This window comes from Cibotium barometz, chromosome 29 (assembly GCF_041138505.1).
Source record: "Cibotium barometz isolate CiBa-2024 chromosome 29, ASM4113850v1, whole genome shotgun sequence".
NCBI lineage: Eukaryota > Viridiplantae > Streptophyta > Polypodiopsida > Cyatheales > Cibotiaceae > Cibotium > Cibotium barometz.
In genome coordinates, this window is record NC_141074.1 from 16,483,953 (window position 1) to 16,506,687 (window position 22,735).

At 49.0% G+C, this 22,735-nt stretch overlaps 1 protein-coding gene across 3 annotated transcripts in view; it reads right to left on the reverse strand.

The window, feature by feature from the left end:
• The window catches only part of LOC147621904 (Nucleolar histone methyltransferase-related protein), a 100,246-nt gene that overhangs the window by 75,745 nt on the left and 1,766 nt on the right, over positions 1-22,735 (reverse strand). For 2 of the 3 annotated variants that reach the window (XM_086822924.1, XM_086822922.1), the window contains exon 1: positions 18,052-18,191. The exons of the other annotated variant lie outside the window; for it this stretch is intronic. The gene's annotated coding sequence lies outside the window, so the exon portion shown is untranslated. Of the gene's footprint in view, positions 1-18,051; positions 18,192-22,735 lie in introns of those variants that run through there. 3 annotated transcript variants of the gene reach the window in all.

Consider the following 22,735-nt stretch of genomic DNA (forward strand, 5'->3'; position numbering starts at 1 on the left):
GGCCGACTGTCCATTCAGCAGTCGTGTGGCTGGCTGACTGACCCAATCAGCAAGCGTGGAGTATTTACTGCTGGCCGACTTGCTTTATGCAGTCGTGGAGGTGTTTTCTGTTGGCCGACTGCTTCATGCCGTCGTCGAGAGCCACCAGCGCTGGCCGACTGCATGCATGGGTCATATAAATAGGCCCCATGCCCCCCACCACTTATTCATTCAGTTATTTGCGGGATCTTGTGTATAGAGAAGGGTTTACACACCTATTTCTCTGTGTTTCTTGTGCTATCTATTTTCTGCACTCTACTTGCTCTTGTCAACCCAAGTTTGGTTATCATTTTCGCTGCATATTTTGACAGCTTCTTCTCAAAAGACTTCTTCGATGAAGACTTCCCTTTGCCCTTCTTGTTGTTGTTACGGCCTTTTGACCGTTGGCCAGTCAAGGCCTCAGAACCTCCACCCTCTGGAGGGTTCGTAAATCGCTCTTCCTGGTCCAAGGCCATGGGCACAAGCTCCTCCCATGTGATGGTGCTGAGCATGCCACTGGTGATCAAAGAGGAGTAAAATGCTGAGTACTGAGAGGGCAAGTGTGATAACAACGTTATGGCCATATCATGTAACGATATCTCTTTCCCGGCCTGGAGAACCTCCTGCTGAAGAGCCTGCAACTTGTTGATGTGCTCCCGCATCGTCAATGACTTTGAAGGATTCATCACCCACATCTGAACTTCCAAGGAGATCCTCTTCATGGGTGATATCCTGTTGTAGAGAGAAGCCAAATGCTGCCAAATCCCTCTGGCCAGCATCATATACTTTATGTGATTGATCACCTGTGGTGTGCAATTAAGGAAAGATGAAAGAACGGACTCGGGCATTAACACGATCCCATAACTATGCCTGTGCCTCCCGTTCCTTCCGTATAGAGGGTAACTCCCCATCTTCTCCGGCCGTGGAACCCCAACAACAATGAAATCAGCCAAGTCATAGGACTCCAAAACAGATTCCATCATTACCTTCCATATGCCGTAGTTGTTCCCGTCCAATTGTCGGTCCACCGGTGGGAGCGTGGAGAGTGTCGGGATCTTCACGTGCTTCTCAACCATCTCAAGCAAATCCGCCATCTCAAGGGTTCACAAGGTCTTGTGAAGGGAGGGTGGGTGGGGAAAAAGAAGAAGAAGAGGCTGAAAATAGAATGCAAGGTGGCTATCCAACCATGATGGCCGCCTTCTACCCGATCTCCAAGTCCTGTATAGCCCAAACAGTCTCCAATCAGCACCTCAATCAGCAAACCCTCGACATCCCATTGTCTCTAAGCTTCAAGCCACCTGGGGCTCTGATACCATGTCAGAATGCACAATGGAAATGAAGACAACTGCTGTAGAGAGCAATACACAGATGAGAGAGAGAGAGAGAGAGAGAGAGAGAGAGAAGCTGTGTAACTCTGCTATATACACCAATAAATCCCGGAAAATATACATAATGGAGTGTGGGGGCAAGGGGCCATTTTATATGGCCCCTAGCTGCTGGTCGGCCAGTCCATAAACAAGCCGAAAGCAGCTTGGCTGCTCACTGACTGCCACCTAGACCAACAAATACCTGGTCGGCCATGTGCATGCAACACTGCAGAACACATGTCGGGCAAAGAAGACACAGTCGGCCAGCATCTGGGGTAGCCAACAGCCCATACGCAGCTCCAAAAAAATAGGGAAAAATACGGAGAGTGAGGAAAAATGGGAAGACACTAAATACGGGCAGGCTTACCCACAACAAAGGCCCTGACAGTGTGTACAGGCAGGAGATGACTGCTAACAGATGAGGCTTTACAAGCATTGCTAGAAAGGAAGATCCCGGTTCTTCCTGCTTTTCCAGCAGATCGACACCTTGACGGCACCAACTATAGCATCTGGAAGGTCGTGATGGAAGTGGTCTTGGAGACCTATGATCTAGCCGTGATGGTGCTAACGAAGTTGGATAGGGCGAGCTTCACTGAGCACAACAAACTCTCTTCAGAAGAGAAGGCTCAGGTTACTAAAGAGAGCAACCAGTGGGATAGGTTTCATGCGCATATCCGCTCATTCCTATTCTTAAACTAAAATCCATAGGTGATCGGACATATAAAGCATATGATGTCGGCTCGGCAAATCTAACTCCACTTGGACCAGATGTACAATCCAATGACGCCCATGAATAGGGCCTCCATGCTTCCGAAGTTCCATGGAAGATCAGGGACCAGCTTTCGATGTACAGGTCATTTCATGGCTCCTATGGCTGTCATGATGCACAGGTTGACCACTCCAAAGTTGGTGCTGCTCTATGGTGGGAGGACTTTGGTTCAAATGGACCAGAGCTGCAGCAGCTTACCATCCGCATACTTAGCCAGGCCGTCAGCTCCTCTTGCTTGGAGCAACTTTGGAGTACCTACAGCCACATTGCCTCTAGGAAGGAACCGACTCGGGGTAAAGCGTGCCAATGACCTTGTCTTCATCAGTGCGAACTTGCGAATGCTTTGCAAGAGCGTGACCAAGAAGGTAGATTCCTTCACCGAGTGGGAGATGAGTCAACAAGAAGAGCAACAAGAGGATGAGGTGCAGGAGCAGCATGCCAGTGAGGATGAGACTAAGGATGAGCTTGATGCTTCTTTGGCACAAGCTACCCATGACCATGAGGCGAGCACTTCACGTGGATGATCATTCATGCATCATGATTCATGGGCCTTACTACTTAGCTCTAGCCTCTAGCCTCTAGTCTTCAGCACTTTTTTGTCATTGACTCATTTGAGTCCGTCCATGTATTCTGCCTCCTTAAGGCTTAGTCCGGACTCCTGACTCTTGAGTCATGACTCATTTTGTATCTACTTAATTATTAATATGACTCAAAAGCTTACCATTTTAGTGTAAATTTGTGCTCCTTTTGATGTACTTCCAAAGTAGAATAAGTGTAGATAGAAAATTTTTTTTAAAAAAGTATTTTTTGAGTGCCATTCCCTCCCCCGTCCATGTTCCCCGTTCCCTACTTATGGCCGTCCCCCGTCCATCCCCGTCCCCGTCCCCCGTCCCTTGTGACTATGACAAGGAGTCCATAGAAACTGGTGCTATTGCTCGTCCCAATGCATATATACATCTGGACCTACTTAAGAGCGATGAGTCCTCTTGCGACGACGAGGTGGTTTTGACAGTTTCTTCAGCCAGGGAGTGGATAGTGGATAGTGGACAGTGGTGCTTCCAAGCACATGTCTCCATCAAAGGAAGGCCTTCAGAATCTTCGGAACATGAAGGGGAAGATCTTCATTGGCAACAAATCGACTATTCCAATTCATGGCATTGGCGACCTCATTCTTATCCCGGATGGTAAAGGAGGTACTTTTAGTCTTTTACATCTTCCAGATCTTGGTTTCCACTTGCTGTCAGTTAAGGAGCTTTGCAAGCTTGGCCTTAGAGTGGAATTTGATGAGGATCGTTTCTAGGTACGGGACAAGAAGACTAAGAAATTGGTCTCTGAAGGGAATGAGGAGCATGGGGTGTACAAGTTGACAGACCCCAAGGCCCTTTCTCTTTATCTTGGTTCTTGTCCCATCAGCGACTTATGGCATGCCCACTTCGGGCACCTCAACTATGATTCTCTGCGACAAGCATTCAGGGACCACATGGTGACAGGCCTGCCAGATGTTGGGGTGAGAAAGAGCGAGTGTAGCTCTTGCGTCAAGAGGAAGCAACACAGAGAGCCTCTTCCCAAAAAGGCTACCAGGAGGGTAACCCAACTACTAGGACTGCTACACATAGACTTGTGTGGGCCTATGCAGAAGGCTTCACTTGGTGGTAGTGAGTGTTTTATGCTCATTGTTGATGACTTTAAAAAGTTGACTTGGGTTTTCTTCCTTCAACGGAAGAGTGAAGCTTTTCTTAGCTTCAAGGATTGATTGACCTTGGTGCAGAAGGAGTCTGGACACTCAATCAAGACAGTCAGAGCTGACAAAGGTGGGGAGTTCACTTCTGGAGAGATGGCACAGTTGTGTGCTAAGCAAGATATTAAGAGGGAGTTTGCCAATACAGGTACACCATCTGAAAATGGTGTTGTGGAGCGGAAAAACAGAACTGTGGTGGAGATGGCACGGACTATGTTGGAGCACAGGAGTCTTCTGCAGAAGCTTTGGGCTGAGGCGGTTGCTACAGCGGTACATATCCTCAATCGGTCTCCTACCGCGGCAGTTCCAAGAAAGACTATATGAGGCCTACTTTGGTAAGAAACTGGATGTCCCTTATTTCCGTGTTTTCGGATGTGATGCATATGCACCTAAGGTCCAGAGGGGGAAATTGGACTCCAAGTCCAAGAAGCAGATATTCGTGGGTACAACTCCGTTTCGACCGGATACAAGTTGCATGACCCTGAGGCAAATGATGTGGTGGTCAACAAAGATGTGGTCTTTGATGAGACTAGTGTTCCAGAGGGGTTCCTACTCAGCCTACTCGGGTTGAGGATCCTCCGCTACTTGGAGATCCGAGTGACAGTTGGCTTCCAGCACCATTGCGTGCTATGCAGCAGGTTCAGGCAGAGGAGATTCCTGCCTTGGAGGAGCAGGAGGAGCCAGTTGAGATCTTTGAGGATGATACAGATGATGTAGTGCATGGACAAGATGTACCAGATAAGGCAGAGGTTAAGCAAGTTCGGCATTTTCGCGCCCCCCAGACATGGGCTTGTCAGACAGTGAAGGATTCTGGCATAGAGGGCATCCCTCCAGAATGGGAATTGGAGGATGGCCCTCGGCGTTCCCATCAGATTCAAGGACGGGTTGGCTAGTGAGTTCTCGCACGTCAACTATGGGTTGATGACCCATGCTTTGGAGGACACAGAGCCTACTCCTGTAGGTGAAGCTCTCAGACGCGAGACTTGGAAGAAAGCTATGGAACAGGAGATTAATGCCATTGAGCGGAATGCACCTGGTAACTCGTACCTCGGCCAGCAAAGCGGAAGGTAAATGGAGTCAAATGGGTCTATAAGACTAAGTATAGCAGTTTGAGCCCTTACCGGTCCCCTTGGACCCACGCGAGGGCTCACTCTTGTATGCATCTATTCTTGATATAGATTGGCGTTTCTGGACTTCTTTCATCTCTCTCTCTCTCTCTCTCTCTCTCTCTCTCTCTCTCTCTCTCTATAGATTGGCGTTTCTGGACTTCTTGAGGAGAGTAGGATGAGCTTTATGAGAAGACGGGCTATCTTGAGGAGCTTGCCAGGGGACCCCATCTACTTCGATGATGACCTCACATGGATGCAACTGGAGCACAGAAGATTATGCATGCCGAAGATCAAGGCGGCACGCAAAGAAGGGAAGAAGGCACATTATAGGGATGGTCACATCTACATTGATGGGAAGAGGGTCGAATAGCGCCATCTGGCCTATGAGACACGGAGGAAACAACATGAAGACAAAGAGATACACATAGCAATCTAGAACTGTAATGGAGTCCTATGGACACATCCACGGAGACTTGAGGAGGTGATGGAGGGCCGGGATATCATCTTGATGACAGAGACACATGAGAGCCCAGAGAGGGGCTTACCACGGGTTGAGGGTTATCAGTGGGAGTCAGCTCACCAACACGAGATGAGACAGGCCACCTCCCGAGGTTCAGGAGGTATTGTAGTGCTTTTCAGGCATGGGTTACATGAGCATGTTCGAGTCGTAGCACGAGACTCGGAGGCGAGATACATGTGGATTAGCTTACGCCTCTCGGAGACCAGATGGATTTATATCACCCTTTGCTACTTTCCTCCGAAGGGGTCGCGGTTTGCCACCACCGAGCCGCCGGGTGGAGGAGAGGCTAGTGAGTCTCCATACTCTGTCTTATCTGAGGAGATCTTACACTATTCGACACTGGGAGAAGTCTTCTTGATGGGGGACTTCAATGCACGGACTCAGAGCAGACAGTGCGAGATCTATGACTTTGAGGATCCCCTGAGACTAGAGCCGCTAGCTACAGAGGATACAGGGACCACTCGGATCTCCGCTAATGGAGGAGCTGATAGCACTGGATATGGGCAACATTTGCTGGAGCTTGGGACCCGACACCATCTCGTTATTTATAACGGGATGACTCAATGGCCAGATTCAGGTGGGTTGACTTGCTTTCCAGTGGGAGGCGGTAGTAGTACAGTCGATTATGTGATGGGATCCCGGGAGGCAGCAGATATGGTGTCTCACTTCACCGTACCACCATGCCCCATTGGGGCGGATCATACATACCTATCCCTCACTTTCAGGAGCTTATTGGAGACCCACCCACCCATCATACAGCCACCACGCACTATTTTTCACTTCACTCAGGACCTAGCCGAGGTGTACGACTATCATGTTCATGATCAGCTATTTGCCTTAGATCCATCGGCACCCATGGCCATGCTCACCTCCCAGCTCTCACATGTACTGTACTCCGCAGCCGCGAGGAGTTTCCCATACCACATACAGACAGGACGGCCACCTACATCTAGGAGCATGCCCCAGAACTGATGGTATGATGATGAGTGCAGAAACCTTTACCGCAGTCTCCGAGTGCAGAGGGCTCGCGGGGAGATCACCCAGAGGCAGGCAGGCAGGCAGGAGGATGCATACTCTCACCCGCCGTAAGCGGCGAGCTTATGAGGAGGCTCAGTACTGGGACACATATCACATGCTCATGAGCAGAGATGCTGCTGCTGCTTGGAGGAGACTCAGAGAGCCCCGTCCTCCCACACCTATTGCCGATCCTCAGACTTGGCAGACATATGCAGAGAGACTTTATGATGTGCCTGCACAGCCCCCTATACCACAGCCCACAGAGCCATGCTCCACAGTCTCCACCTTCTTCACCCCACCTATGGTTAGGAGGGCCATATGCCGACTCCAACATGGACGGGCGACAGATCATACAGGATTACAAGGAGAGCATCTCATCTATGCTATTGATACATTGGCACCATTTCTTGCTCATCTCTTCAACAGAGCTCTGTCAGAGGGGTTTCCGGCTGAGTGGACGATGCACACTATTGTGCCGATCCATCTCGTAGACGTTAATATATATTTCTTTCTTCTTTCTTTCTCTCATGCTCTTGCGTTCATTCTTGATCATATTCGGCTCCACACTCTGACACGTGTGCCTCTACATTTGTTCCTGACCTTTTATAAGAAAATGAATAATTTTGTTGAGCAAATTATGCATGCTCAAGCCATTATGGTTAAGCACATGTCCTGCATGCCCAGGCCCTCAAGACTACAATATGTTGGGCTCCAAGCCTCAGTGAGAGACTAGCAACAGATAGAGCGCCCAAAGATACTCATGTTATCATAGATGATTCACAGCATACCATCAGTTCCACACGATATTGTTCGGGCAGAGTTTGCTCCACCTCCGATGGTGGAGGCTCTTTTCAAGAGAGTGGCTTTCATTCAAAGAGTGCCATGGATCCAAACCTACTGTCCAGACAGGCCCTGGAGTCATCCAAGAGGATTGCAACCTCAGGCGGACAGAGGTGCTCCATTGGTTCTCACAGCACGGGCTTGATATGGTTAGACTTCCCCCTTTCCAGTATGATGAGGACTGCTCATACTCCCGCCTCTCCCGAGTGGAGAGGAACCACATCATGAGAGATGATTTGTTACAGCTATACATCAGAGGGACATGGACCGACGCTGCACGCCCGCTTCCCACCAAGATGCAGCACTACATGGATCATTTTCTACAGCTGACAAAGGATGGTTTTATTTAGAGGCCAGGCTATATGGATGTGTGTATCTAAGTTGCCGAAAACGTTTCCGAACAGGAAACGGCAAGCCTTGAGATAGGTAAGGAAACGGCCTTAGTCACAGGGGACACGGGACGGGACGTGGTAGGAACTGGGATGGTCTGGGACAGTCAGACATCCCCCCTAGAGGCGTCCCTTACAAGGGACAGGGGGATGGGAACGGATCTGGGCAGACGGTGTGGGGTCTAACGGTCACTTCTATGACTGTTTTCTGACCGTTGGGGACGTCCTCTTGGGGGCCTTTTTGGGCAGTTCAAGGACTTTGGCCCATAGTCACAAGGGCCATAGTGGCCCTCTAGGCCCTCCTTTTGGACCTCTTGCCTTGCCTCTTCGAGTCTTCAAGACTCTTGCCTATCTATATAAGAACAAGCACACACACACCTTCAAGCCTCTAGAGTCAAGAAAGTTCAAGTCTCATTGCTCATTGCTCAAGCTTCAAACAACACAAGTTCCCGTGTCTTTTCGGGCGTGACATTCGTGCAAAACCGCACCTCATGCCCACTCTCATGCAAGAGGTGGGCTCGCACTTTGTCGGCGCCACCCGTTCGCGGGTACGGGCAAAGCTTGCATGCCCATGGCTGAGAACCGCCTCCATGAGCGGATGGCTGTAGTTAACCTCATCCCACCATGTCCATCCCGTCATCCTTCTATGGGATGCCCCGGCACGTGAGGAGGATGCCATGGTTGAAGATGGCTTCACTTGAAAGTTGATAGCTTGAGAGGGGGAGAGAGAGTGTGAGGCTTGACTCCTTGAGGCTTGGAAGTTGGAAGAGGCTTGAAGGAGAATTCTACAAGGCGGTCGAAGCAGCAAGGACACCACGAGTGGCCGTGGATGGGGAGAGGAACTCAAGCCTCTACGATGGAGTCATGTGGTGGATAGGACCGATCGGCATCATGCACACCATCGCCTTCACGATCGAGTCGAAATGTTGCTCCATCCATCACACCGGCACCCTCCATCTCCACGGCCTCTCAACCCTTGCGCGGCCCATGGCGACAATCTACACTTGGGGAGAATTGGAACCCCAAGTTGAAGGAGAAGGTGGATATGGTGGTGGCCCGCTTCTTCTCCCACAACCACATTACCTTTCAAGCGGCTAGGTAAGTGCAATCGCCGATTCATCATTCATGTTTTCATCATACTAGTCCCCTTCTCATTAGTAAATTGCTTTCACCCTATTCGAAGGCTCCCCATCCGCAATAAAGCCCACTACATGCTTGGGGCCAACGATCTCCATGGTGGTAGCCCACTCCGCCGCAAGCACATCCGCGCTCTTCTCGGTGCCGGACGCATCATGAGATGAGATGAAGTACATCTCTCCGCGGGAATATGCAACCACGCCATGAATACTCCTCTTGTGGGTGTCGCTCCATCCATCCACAATGACGTTTCTCTCCCATTGCCGCTTTGTGTTGTCGGCCGCTTGCTCTACAATGCACCATGGCCTTGAAGTATTCTAGGCCATGGTGCCATGATGATCTACTCCAATGCTGATGTAAGCCATGATTTTATGCAAGCTATACTCTATGGAGGACTAATGCTCTAAATGAAATCATGGGTTTAGCTTATATGCAAGCTGGAGTATTTGCTATGCCGACAACCCATAGGGAGGCTGTAATGCTGGCCGACAACCAATGGGCATGTGTAGGGCAATAGAAGCTATCCTCCAAGGTGTGTATGGACATGTCACGGTGTCCTTTTGTATGGCTCATTGCCTAAACAACTTCCTCAAGGACATAGGGGCATTGCCATGAATCAGCCCGCTCATTGAAGAGACCAACAACATGGTCTCCTTTTTCCTCAAACACCGACGACTTCGGCATGAGTTCAACAAGTGGTCCTCTCTCTCTCTCTCCTCAAATAATCTGACACCCGGTTTGCCTACAACTTCCTCATGTTGGGCCGGTTGAAGGATTGTAGTGGTGCTTTGAGGGGGCTTTTCCTTAGCAACGAGTTTGTCGACATGCAAGAGTCTCGTACAAACACCGGCCAGGAGTGTAGGTTACGGACGGATGACGCCTCTTGGTGGGAGAGTGTGAAGACCACAGATGCTATGGTGAGGCCCATAGCATCCGTGGTCTTCACACTCTCCCGGCCGGGAGTGTGAGTTACGGACGGATGACGTCTCTTGGTGGGAGAGTGTGAAGACCACGGATGCTATGGTGAGGCCCATAGCATCCGTGGTCTTCACACTCTCCCGGCCAGGAGTGTAGGTTACGGATGACACCTCTTGGTGGGAGAGTGTGAAGACCACGGATGCTATGGTGAGGCCCATAGTCCACCTATTGAGGATTGTAGATGCTATGCAACCATGCATAGGCAAGGTCTACGAGGCCATGGATCGCATGATAGAGAAGTTGAAAGACTTCGTGCCTAACCAAGACAAATATGAGGAGATCCATGCCTTGTGTCTAGGAAGGTGGAATTCCCACTACTCTCCATTGCATGGAGCAGCTTATGTGGTGGACCCTAAATTCCAAGGCAACAAGCAGGAGAGCGACCAAGAGGTGAGCGTTGGGTGGAGGATCATCTTGGACCATCTTGTGCCTGATGTATCAATCAGGTGCAAGATTAGGGACCAGCTTTCCATGTAAAGATCATTTCATGGCTCCTATGGTTGACATGATGCACAGATCGACCGCTCCAAAGTTGGTGCTGCTCTATCGTGAGAGGACTTTGGTTTGGATGGACCAGAGCTACAACAGCTGGCCATTCGCTTACTTGGCCAGGCCATCAGCTCCTCTTTCTTGGAGAAACTTTGGAGCACCTACAACCACATTGCCTCCAGGAAGAGAAACCAACTTGGGGTAGAGCGTGACAGTGACCTTGTCTTCGTCGGCGCGAATTTGCGAATGCTTTGCAAGAGCATGACCAAGAAGGCAGATCCCTTTACCGAGTGGGAGATGAGTCAACAAGAAGAGCAACAAGAGGATGAGGTGCAGTATAGCAGCATGCCAGTAAGGATGAGAGTGAGGATGAACTTGATGTTTCTTTGGCACAATGACCATGAGGCAAGCACTTCATGTGGATGATCATTCATGGATCATGATTCATGGGTCTTACTACTTAGCTCTAGGCTTTAGCACTTTTGAGTCTTTCCATGCTTAAGCCTTTTTTGTCCTTCCATGTATTGTGCCTCCTTAAGGCTTAGTCCTGACTCTTGAGTCATTTTGTATCTACTTAATACAATCAACCATCAACACCTTCACTCTTTGATCGGCATATTTTGTTAATATGACTCAAAAGCTTACCATTTTAGTGTAAATTTATGCTCATTTTGGACTCAAACTAGTGACAGAGTTACTGGAGACTTCTTTGAGATAGCCGACCATCACAGGTGAGAGACGGTATTCGCAGGCTACGTGGCCAAGATGGAGTTATTGTTTCCGATCCCCCGCAGGTGAGAGCCATCGCCACGGATTTCTTCCGGTCTCTTCTCACTGGTGCCCCATTATCCCCCCAGGTGATGGATACACGCGAGAGAAATTGGAGACACACGAGAGAGGTGGTTCCCCCCTCCCTTCGGTCTTTCTTGTTGACCCCTTTCACTGCAGAGGAGCTAGCGGAGGCGGTGAAGGCATGACCCAGGGGCAAATGCCTATGGGCAGATGGGCTTCCTGCTTCTTTCTTTCTTCGCCATTGGGACCTCATGGAAGGTGGCCTTCGCGCTACCTTCAATGAGATTATGCTCATAGGTGCCATGCCAGAGAGGCTCATAGAGGGCTTGATACATTTGATTCCCAAGGAGGCTGGTGATAGATTGGAGATCCAACAGTGGAGACCCATCACCCTTTTAGGGACACCCTACAAGATTTTGGCCAAGGCCATCAGCAAGCGACTTCAGCCTTCCCTCCCAGACTTGATCCATGACACTCATACTGGTTTTGTTCAAGATCAGAGTATTCTAGACAACATCTTTACCTGTTGGGAGGCGACAGCTTCGGCCAGGATGGGACAGCAGGACCTCATTGTGCTACTCCTTGACTTTGAGAAAGCTTATGATAGGGTGGATTGGAGCTTTCTAGAGGGCACTATGAGCCGGATGGGTTTCCCCATGGAGTGGATTCACGGAGTCTCGGGACTTTATGTAGCATCTCACAGCCAAGTTCTCATTCAAGGAGCCCGAGGCGACAGATTCCCTCTTTCCCGCTCGATTCGACAGGGCTGTCCTCTGGCACCGTACCTTTTTCTATTTGTTGCCGAGGCCATGAGTAGTTTTCTCTCCGCCCAAGAGACCGGACTTCAAGGATTGCGCCTTCCCCTCCGAATGCAGGAGCTGCCGAACTCAAAGTTTGAGGAGGACACAGCAGCCTACCTTGCTGGAGATGTTGGGAATCTCCAGAGATTTGCGGAGGCGATAGAGATTTTCTGTCGTGCATCAAGAGCACAAATCAACTGGCACAAGTCGTGTGGTTTTTGGGTAGGCTCAGCACTCACCCCGACTCGGCGGCCAGTTGAGGCTTTCCAATGGATCTCGAGGGGCACTCCAGTCCGATACCTCAGCTGCCAAGTTGGCATTGATATCTCTCCCGAGCAGAAGCTCGCTCCGCTTCTTCTGAGTATTCGAAAGAAGCTTCTATACTGGAGCTCGACGAGGCTATCCCGAGCAGGCAGAGTGATGGTGGCAAACCGAGTACTGCTTGCCACCATTGTTAGAATTGTGCATCTCAGTGTTCTGGGGCTTTACCATTTCTCTAGGTATTTTATTGTATTTCTCCTATTTATTTGTCCTGTGAGCAATCGGCCAGCTCACTCATGCACTATATAAGGAGTTCCCCATTATTCACTCCATCATACATTTTCCTTGCACATAGTTCAACATCAGTTGCTGGCCATTGCCATTGTAAAGCTTTACTACTGTTATAAAAGGTGATCTTGTCCAACTCTCTCATTCTCCTTTGCACTCTCTCATATGTTTACTATTTATGCTTCCGCCTGTGCTATCTCCTTCATGGTATCATACGCTTAGGTCCAAGCTGCTCCAAACTCTACAAATCTGCCCACCTTTCCCTCCTTTTGATGTGCGTTTTTCTCCACATCTCTCCCGGCTGCAGATCTGTGACAACAATGGCTGCATTTCCCCAACAGTGCTGCATTTTCAGGTCCAGCCAGCCGGTTGTTTGCTGCAGGCCAGTTTTGGTGGCTGCGTTTTCTCCTACAGAGGCAATCCGGCCAGTTCACTTGGCTGCATTTTCTTGTACAGAGGTAAAAGGTGGAGTTGTGGCTGTGTTTTCTGCACCAGCATCTGTTTTGTGCCAGACAAGTGGCCCTACATTGTCTTCTTCCTCCATGAGTCCCTGCCCTTCCGGTAGGAGGTTCCCAGCGGATCTTGGACTGTTGTGCTGCTGTCCCGCCTCTTTCTCTCTACGGTTTGAGAGGGGGCTGATTGTTCCTGGTGCCTCGCTTCGTTGGAGAGCACTTGAGAAAAGTGTTTGAAAGCTGAGATTTGTTCTTTGCTGCTGTGGATATGGCTCCCCCTCTGTACGAACAAAGATGACAAGTTGAAAGGACCCAACTATGCTCATTGGTAGCTTCAGATGCGGATCTGGTTCATCCACAAGGGTTTGTGGGACATTGTTCAGGGCACTGAAAGGAAGCCCGAGCGTCCTCAAAACTCTAGGCGGTGGACTCAGGAACAGGAGGATGAATTTACTGTGGAATTACAAGACTGGGAGAATCGGGACTCGAAGGCACATTCTGTGCTTGTGCGGACCATCACCGAGGAGGTCTCACTGGCAGTGCAAACTCTCTCCAGTGCTCATCAGGTGTGGTCAAAGTTGCAGGATCTCTTTGCACGAGATTCATCGATGAGAGCAGTTACCTTGCATGGGCAGCTCTACGGTTTGTTATTTCCTAAAGGCAATTTCATGCATTCTTTTCTCATGAAGGCCAAGGTTATCCATGACCAGTTACTGGCTATGGGTGCTGCTTTGTCCTCTTCTCAGCTGGCTGCTCTTATCCTCACCTAGCTTCCTCCGGACTATGATGTTATTTCTCAATCTTTGCGGTGCCAACAAGTCACTTCCACTCAGTTGGACTTTGATGATCTTAGCTCCCTACTTTTGGAGGAGTCGTCCGTTCTCATCTAGCAAGGTAAGTTGAAGGTGTCGGTCAACGATTCTCACCAGGCACTTTCCTCAGTTCAGAAGAAAGGTCGGAGTCGCTATTTCTCTTGCGGGAAAAGAGGACATCTGTCCAAGGATTGTTTGTCCAAGAAGAAGGACAAGACCAAGGGCAAAGGCTTCATCTCAAAGAAAAGGCAAAGACATGACACAGGATAGTGATACAGATTCCAGTACCACTTCTAGGACTCCCAAGGCGCTTCTGGCTCAGGAGACCCCAGATGGTGTGCTTCTCTAGTACACATGCAGTTTCCCCCTATGTGCTTCAAGCCAGAAGAGGCTTGTGGGTGGGAGAGGGGGCTGATTACAACTCCATTTACTGGTGCATGGGGACCGTGATTCAGAGTTCCAAGCATTAGACATCTAACAGGACATGGTTATCTTTGGTACAGCAAAGATTATGAACTGGATCTGTTCCAAGTTCATTGTTCGAGGCTTTTAGGACGTGATGTGTTCCGTCCACTGTGGGGGATTATGGGCGCAGTATGTCCAGTAGATCATCATCTATTTTTGTAGTTCACTGCACATTGGTGTAGGAATTTGTGGCCAAGCAAAGTTCCTTGCTGTTCGTGGTGGCATCTTGTTTCGAGGAAATAGGTTGGCGGGTGCTCTCTCCGAGGTGATTCCAGTATTCACGGTGCTAGAGGATCCATGGTTACATCTTCATCGACTTATCTTCTTCCGACTCTTGCACACTATGAGCTGCAGAGGGGGTGTTAGAATTGTGCATCTCAATGTTCTGGGGCTTTACCATTTATCTAGGTATTTATTGTATTTCTCCTATTTATTTTTCCTATAAGCAGTCGGCCAGCCCTAGAGGCAGTCGGCCAGCTCACTCATACACTATATAAGGAGTTCCCCATTATTCACTCTATCATCCATTTCCCTTGCACATAGTTCAACATCCAGTTTACTGGCCTTTCCCATTGTAAACTCTATCATCCATTTCCCTTGCACATAGTTCAACAGCCTTTCCCATTGTAAAGCTTTACTGCTGTCATAAAAGGTGATCTTGTCCAACTCTCTCATTCTCCTTTGCACTCTCTCATATGTTTACTGTTTATGCTTCCGCCTGTGATATCTCCTTCAACCATGTGGTACATCACCTCGTGCTGGGCCTTTTCTCGGGCTTGTATTGGCCAGGTACAACATTTGATCCGGAACTTCTTGTGGACCGGAAGTGATGGGAGGCCAGCCAGGGCCAAGCTGGCATGGAGAGTGATCATTCAGCCACATAGCAGAGGGGGGCTAGGTCTCATTGATCCAGTTATACAGAGCCGTGCCCTATTGGGCAAGTTGATTGTTAGAGGACTCCAACCCGGTGGTGAGCCTTGGAAGGATTTCCTCTTGGCCCGGATTTTAGCCCGCACTCCGAGCATTGGAGGCCCGTGGCTGCAGAGTACTAGATGGATCTTCACAGAGATGCGAGCCCATGGTTTTATTCCTGTTTTGAGGAAAGATTCACAGCCAGTCTACTTTGTGCTTAGGATCATCTCAGGAAAGATTCACAGCCAGTCTACTTTGTGCTTAGGATCATCTCAGGCAACCCTCAGACAGATTGTTCCAGTGGCCTCAGAGGAGCAGCTTCGGCAGCCTTTGATCTGGAACCCCCTGATCCGTTTACCCAGTGGCCACATGCTAGGGGCCCGACTGCACATATCCTGGGGTGCCTTGAGCATGGGACCAGCCAAGTCTCTTGGAGATTGGGTTGCACACAGGCAGTTACCTCAAGAGGAGCAAGAGAGATGCCTGGCAGGGATCCGGGGTAGAGACAGGCTCAGCATCGACATTGACTCAACTATTCCTCCGAAGTCGCTGACTCCTATTCCATACCCGACCCCCCCGATAGGGCTAGGTGTGTTCACCATACACGATATTCTTGTGGTAGTCTATGGAGCACATGAGGACAGTTGTCTACTCACTTTTTCTATTGGATTACATGGCATATTAGAGAGATCAGAGCACCCCTTGGAGGATTTCATAGGCTGCACCTTGCAAAGGGTGAGGGTGATTGGTTTTCGGGCACGTGCATGGCACATAGATCTAGCACCGGCCAAGGTGGCCAGGGAGAGATTTTGGCAATTATGGATTTGGGAGTGCCGACCTCTCACGCGGTTGCAATGGGACCCTGGAGAGTGGACCTGGCATGATCCCACAGATCGGGTGGAGACTCTGGATGCCCCTTTCTTTGCATATACAGCAAGGCTCGCTCGCAGGATCCAGATGTCGGAGATAGATGGCACACTGGCAACTACAGCGCACTAGCAATCTTAGGGCCTATCACAGCGCTTCCTTTCAGATTTTTGGAAGAGGCTTTGGGATAGCTTTCGGCCAAGGAAGATCACTCTCTTCCTCTGGTTGACAACACATAGGAGTCTGGCAGTGAGGACTTGGCTGGCAGTCGCAGGGCGGCCAACAGCGTGCCCGAGGTGCGGCCACCCTCAGGAGTCTCAGCGACATTGCCTTTGGGATTGCCCGAAGGCTCAGCAGATTAGGCAACGGATTCTCCGCATCTTTGCTATGGGCAGGGCATCGACTCGGATTATCAGTTCGGGTATTGTCGCTTGGGCCACCGAGGCTAGAGTGGTCAAGACTTATGTCGAATCCCCATAGGATCTCCTCGTAGAACGCTCCTGATACAAGACTCGAAACCTGCAAACAAACCAAACAAACATGAAGGGGATGCTTGCCTGACTCACCTCCCAACCTTGACAGCCGTCGGCAAGCCCACAAGTCTTGGCTATCCCCACCGAGCCACGAGCTGAGCTAACTAGATGGACGTACCAACCAATCTCTACCTCGTGACGTCCCATACCGCCACGAAACTACCCTCACGAGCCTCAAGACTGCTGTCGGCCTTGGCTGCATAAAGCAGGTGCACGTCTGCACTAGATCCAGGCTCTTAACCATAGAGCTCTCACAAAGACACGCGAGACTCTATGAACTAATGACTAACCTTGGCCACCCTTTTATAGGCTCTTGGCCGGTCATCAGGCGTCCACACTTGGGCGCCCGCCCGTCCATAGTCTATCCCTAACTCAGCTCGCCAATCAGCCTGCCTAGCTCCAAGCTTCCCCAAACCTCAAAGCTAGTCTTGTGTGCGTGTAGCACACGGTAGATACACACTGTGCACATGACAACTTACGAGGAGGATGGGGGAGGCCATGCCCTTCAAGTCTCCCACCATGGTATTACAGTAGTACCAATCACAGCCCCACCTGTAGGTGTTCACTGTTTGGCGTCCAGGCTCATGCCAAGGTTGGGAGATTTGCAGTAGCATAGCAGCCTGGCACATCTGGCGTGCTAGATGTAGCGAGGCCATCAAGGGTACCCACACTCTGCCGGCGGGCTGAGACCATCAAGGGCATATGGCTCGACATCATTCACACCTTCCGCGGTCAGTGTGGGAAGCTGTAGGGAGGTTTTGACTGCATGCGGAAGTAGCGAGAAGCCTTCTGGAGACTTTGGAGGCCTGGCCTTTTCCTTACAGATAGAGGCGATGACCCCATTTGGCACTGCAGACCACCTGTGTGGTTGTTTCCCCCCCCCCCCCCCCCCCCCCCCCCCCCCCCCCTTGTATGAGATAGCCTTCTCCTCATAGAGCAGCCACCGGAGGAGAAGCAACTCTCCCCCTTATGATTTTCCCACCCTTACATGAGGCGAGTTTGTATTTAGCCTTTCGTGGTTGTACTTAGCCCTTTGTGGCTGTTTTCTCTTTAATTAATTGAAGGATCTTTTTTCTCGGGAAAAAAAAAAATTTGTGCTCATTTTGATGTACTTCCAAAGTAGAAGAGTAGAAAAACTTTAAAAAAAAGTATTTTTAAAGCGTCTTTCCCTCCCCCGTCCCCGTTCCCTACTTATGGCCGTCCCCCGTCCCGTTCCCGTCCCCATCCCCCGTTACCGTCCCCCGTCCCTTGTGACCATGGAAATGGCAAACATGGTCAATTGGAAACCTCGGGGTTAGGCTGACTTTTAGAAAAGATTCCATGAAGAAAAATAGCAAAACGCAGAATTTCTAATACACAAAGTACACAACAAAAAGAACAAGACCTTCATTGCATGCTTCCATTAATTGACATACACATTACAATTGTTACATGGCAAGTATAGCCTAAATCTGAGAGAGAGAGAGAGAGAGAGAGAGAGAGAGAGAGAGAGTCTCACAGAGATGTTTGTGTTACATAGAGCAACTGTATGCACCAGTTCTTGAGCGTTGGCTTTTGTATGCACAAGTTCTGCCAAGCTACAAAGACCAAAAATGTTTTTTGGCCTGCCTGTCTGTATACAGGCACCCTACTAATCGTAAGTGACTAAAAAACCAAATTTTCCTTCCACTTCTCATGGAGAAATTAAAAATTAGCATTTTCCTCTCCTCCCTTCTATGTTGATCACTCTCAGCTCCTCTCTCTTCTCTGTTCCCCTATTCTTGCCTCTCCTTATCTTTTCTCTCTACGTTCCTCTCTCTCTACCTACATGCTACTTTTAGAAGGAATAAAAGCCAAACCAAATGAGATCAAACATCAAATTTTTTTAAAATGTTATCAATCGTGAATCCTCATTTCATTGAATTTAAAGGCTAGAATGGCTAAACTATTTACAATTTCAAACATCTCTCGTAAAGGCAGCCAGGCCTTAGCAATTCCTCGCCTTGTTTTAATATTAAATCTGCCACGTGGCATTATTAAAAAAAAAGGATTTTTGGACCTTGCCAAAAAAAAAAACAATGTTTCCTAGCAAGGAAACGTGTAAGCCTGAGGGAAACATGGGCTCACGTTTCCTGCAACCTAGGTGTATATGTCCATGCTATGTGAGTTACCGATGGCCAGCTCAGTGTATCCTCTCACACACTAGAGATTGAGGGGCAGGAAATCGAGTACCGAGGGAGGCACACACTTGCCGACTATGTCATGGGAAGGTGGAGACAACGGAGCACTATGTATACAGATGCCCAATATACTATGAAATCCCGAGGGAGATACCACTGCTTGTTCAGAGAGGGCTTTGGTCCACTTAGCAGGGTGATGCGGTACCCCGATCAGAGATGCCTGGGGATGTTCCTTATGGAGATACGCCATCAAAGACAGATTATTATAGCAACAACAGAGCCAGCGTGCTACCTCATCCCAAGCCAAGATTACCAGTTTTTAATAACCAGTGCCTACTCCAGGATTTTCACACCCCACAGCATGCTCGACACACCCACCCGCTGTACAACACCAAGGCATGACAGTGTCTAGAGTTACGTAGGTCCGAGCTATGAGGAGACCGCGACCACCTGGACCTCGTCCTCCAAGGCTCCACCAAGCACACAGATTCGCCCACAGAGCTAGGCAAGAGGCAACATGTCGCTCTCGCTTTGATTTAGCACACATGGGGAGATATCTCGCCACATGCCTGATGTATGAGCTAGCTCTTAGTACAGGATGGAGATAGGTGCATCTACCATACTTTGTATCCCTCTTGGCATACTAGATAGAGATATAGCGCTGCATTGAGCCTAGATATAGATCCCTCTCCTACGTTGCCCATCATATTGGAACTTTTGATTCCATATACACATTTGTACTTTTTTCAGTTCTTTTGTGATGTCGACGGGACATGATCATTGTACACAAGTTTTGTCTCATAGGCCATTTTGGTCTCCAAAAGACGTTAATATAATCTTTCTTTCTCTCTCTCAATCCTAGCTCACCATGTGCTTCCTGTCAACCCTAGTTTACATGCACAAAGCTGAGCGCGCAAGATTCTGTGTGCAACACTTCACGCACGCAGCCCTAGGGACTTCACCTAAAAATATGTAAGTGTAGCACGTGAGTTCATCAGGAGGGGTATATTAATTCAAAAACGTTACAGAATTACATTTATAGGAGGGATATTTTAAACCAATTTTGGAAAAAAACCGTAAGTTTATGAAGAAAAAGGAAAAATTGTGCGCACAGTTTGATCCCATCTATGCATGTGGCCTTAGTCGTGTGATAGCCACCAAATTTTATTAAGCAAATGCTCTTCTAATTGTTAAGCAAGGGAAGCCTTGCTTAAGCACAGGGTCTGCTTCCTAGCAAGCAATGTCCCAACATAGCTTCTCTTACCCACACACACAGACACAACTATGCCTTCCTCCTTTACCATATGGGATTAGGTTGATTTGAGCCTCACTGTGGATTGAAATTGTAGACTTATCTCCAATTTGGATCTTCCCCTTCATTCAACGAAGAGCGTGAAGCCCATCCTGGCTCGGAGTCATGTGCTTGGAAGCACCACTGTCTACAATCCACTCTCTAGATTCTGCACCTTATAGCGCCACCTTTGCTGGAAGAAGACATTTCCACATCCAACTCTTCCAAATGCACATAGGCTAGAAATTGTGCTATCAATCCAGTCTCCTTGTTGGATCTTCTTTGTGGACACTGTCGCCATTAGTGACCTTTCCCTCAACCATAGTCACGTGGAACGAGAACGGACAGATGGAACGGGGGTCTGTTCTGGAACAAGAACGAGAACCCGAAAAGAAAATGGGAACGACACGTCATCACCATATGGCTGCCATTTGCAAGCTAAGGAGATGCAAGGGCATATATTGCCAAGCCTTTTAGATGCAAGGTCATACACCACTCTCATACGATATGATATGATCATTAAAAAATACAAAAAATCTCATTTACTCAAAAATTAGACCTAGAATGCCTTTAGCCAAGGATGCACATTTGCGGAACGGGAACAGGAACGACACAGGTTATGGAACGCGTTCCCTCGTTCCCAAGGCTATGGAACAGCGTTCCATGTTACTATGCCCTCAACACTCATTGCATGTTCTTTACGTCTTTAGGGCCTCTCAGTTCAAGTCAGCTTCGGATTGAGGCTTGAATTCTTTTCCTCCCTTGCTTGAGGAGCCTTCCCTTTTTTGTTGCGATTGCACCTCGGTTATTGCCCTGTTAGGGCTTTCGAGTCCCCTGAAAGAGATGTTCTTAAACCTCTCCTCCTGATCCAAGACCATTGGAAGGAGCTCCTCGCATGTCATGGCAGTGCGCCTCCCAAACATGATCAAGGATGAATAGAATCCCCCATACTTGACCGGAAAATGAGACAACAAAGTGATGGCCATGTCCTCGGATGAAATCTCCTTCCCCACTTGAAACACCTCCTACTGCAATGCTTGCAACTTGTTGATGTGATCCTTCATTGATGCAGACTTCATTGGATCAAGATTGCACATCTACACCTCCAAGGATGCTCTCTTCATTGGGGTCATTCAATTATACATTTACTCTAGATCGAGCCAAATGTTCCTTGCCACTGTCATTTGCTTGATGTGTCCAATTACATGGGGAGTACAATTCATGAAGATAAATTATTGGATGTGTGCATTAAGCCGGTCCCAACACATTCCTTCTCTAACCCTCTTCCTTTTCTGTGCAGGAAGGATTCCGGCTACATCTGGATCGGGTCGAGGTAGATTCTTTTGTATCATCTCGACCAAGTCATAACTCTCCAACACAGACTCCATCATGACTTTCCAGATGCCGAAATTGTTCCTGTCCAACTGCTGATCGGTTGGGGAATGTCAATAGACTCGGTATCTTCCGATAAAGAATTATTGCATCTCGTTCTCCTCACTTGTTTCAGCCATCACCGCTAATTGGTCGTGTGAAAGGGGTTGATGCGAGTCAAACACAGAGAGGGAAGTGTGAGAAATATTGCCAGTCCTCCAAGATCACGCAGCCGGCCCTCTCCTTCGCCTTCAAAGCTGAAAAACGCTGCCATAGCAGAAAAAACAGCAAGCAAAAATCCACCATATTGGTCCCGAACGGCACCAAAAACACAGCCAATTCACCTCTCTTCACGCTTCAGTCTTCAACTGCAGCCGGATCAGCACTCTGCTCTAATACCATGTCAGAATGGGCAGGGAAAATGATGACAGAAGAAGAGAATGCAAATACTGCATGCGCGCGCGCACACTATGAAAACGCTGATGTATAAATCAAGATCTGCTGAACACAATGCTAAAGAGCCCATGCGAGGGTGCAGAGATGGACCTGTGGGTGAGGGCACTCGATCACACAACGGGAAAGTGGGGAGAGAGGTGCACTTACATACCTGCCAGAGGTATCAATAGGGCACTCTCATGACCTCACAACATGAATAATGAGGGGAAAAATGTGAAAAATAGGGAAAATGGCCTAAAACTGCCAAATTGGGCTGCAAAAAAATACCTGTAGACTGGACAAAAATAAACCAAGACTGGACACAAAAACTAGGCACCCCGGACATACAAAATGGGGGCCTTGACTGACACATACACAAATCTGACTGCTAACATAGGAATGCAAGAAGCAGGGGGATATCGGGCTGAATAAGATCTCCTAGGATTTAAACAAGAAGGTGAATGTTGATTCCTCTATACATGAGAGAGTCGGTAGTATGGGGAGTCATCATACTGGAAGGGGGGAAGTATGTCCATCTCAAGCCCGTGTTTGGAGAGGCCCGCATACCATGAACGGTGACAACCACATGGAACAAGCCTCTGTGATGACTCCAGGCAGAGTCGGTCCTGGGTCTCGGTCCTGGGTCCATAGCTTTGACTCTCTGGATGAATGTGATCATCCAAAACAGGGCCTCTATTACCATGGGAGATGCAGCAAACTCTGCGTGCACTATCTCATGTGGTATCGCTGGTTTGCTGCGAATCATCCGGGATAGCATATGCACCTGGGGTTGCTCAATCTGCCTCCACTCCTCCATAGATAGGCTAGGGGCCCACACAGGGGCGGCATAGCTGTTACAGCCAAGGTATCAAAAAGCCACCCCTTCGTGCAGAGCTCCTGAAAATGGGACTAGTAACACTCGTCCA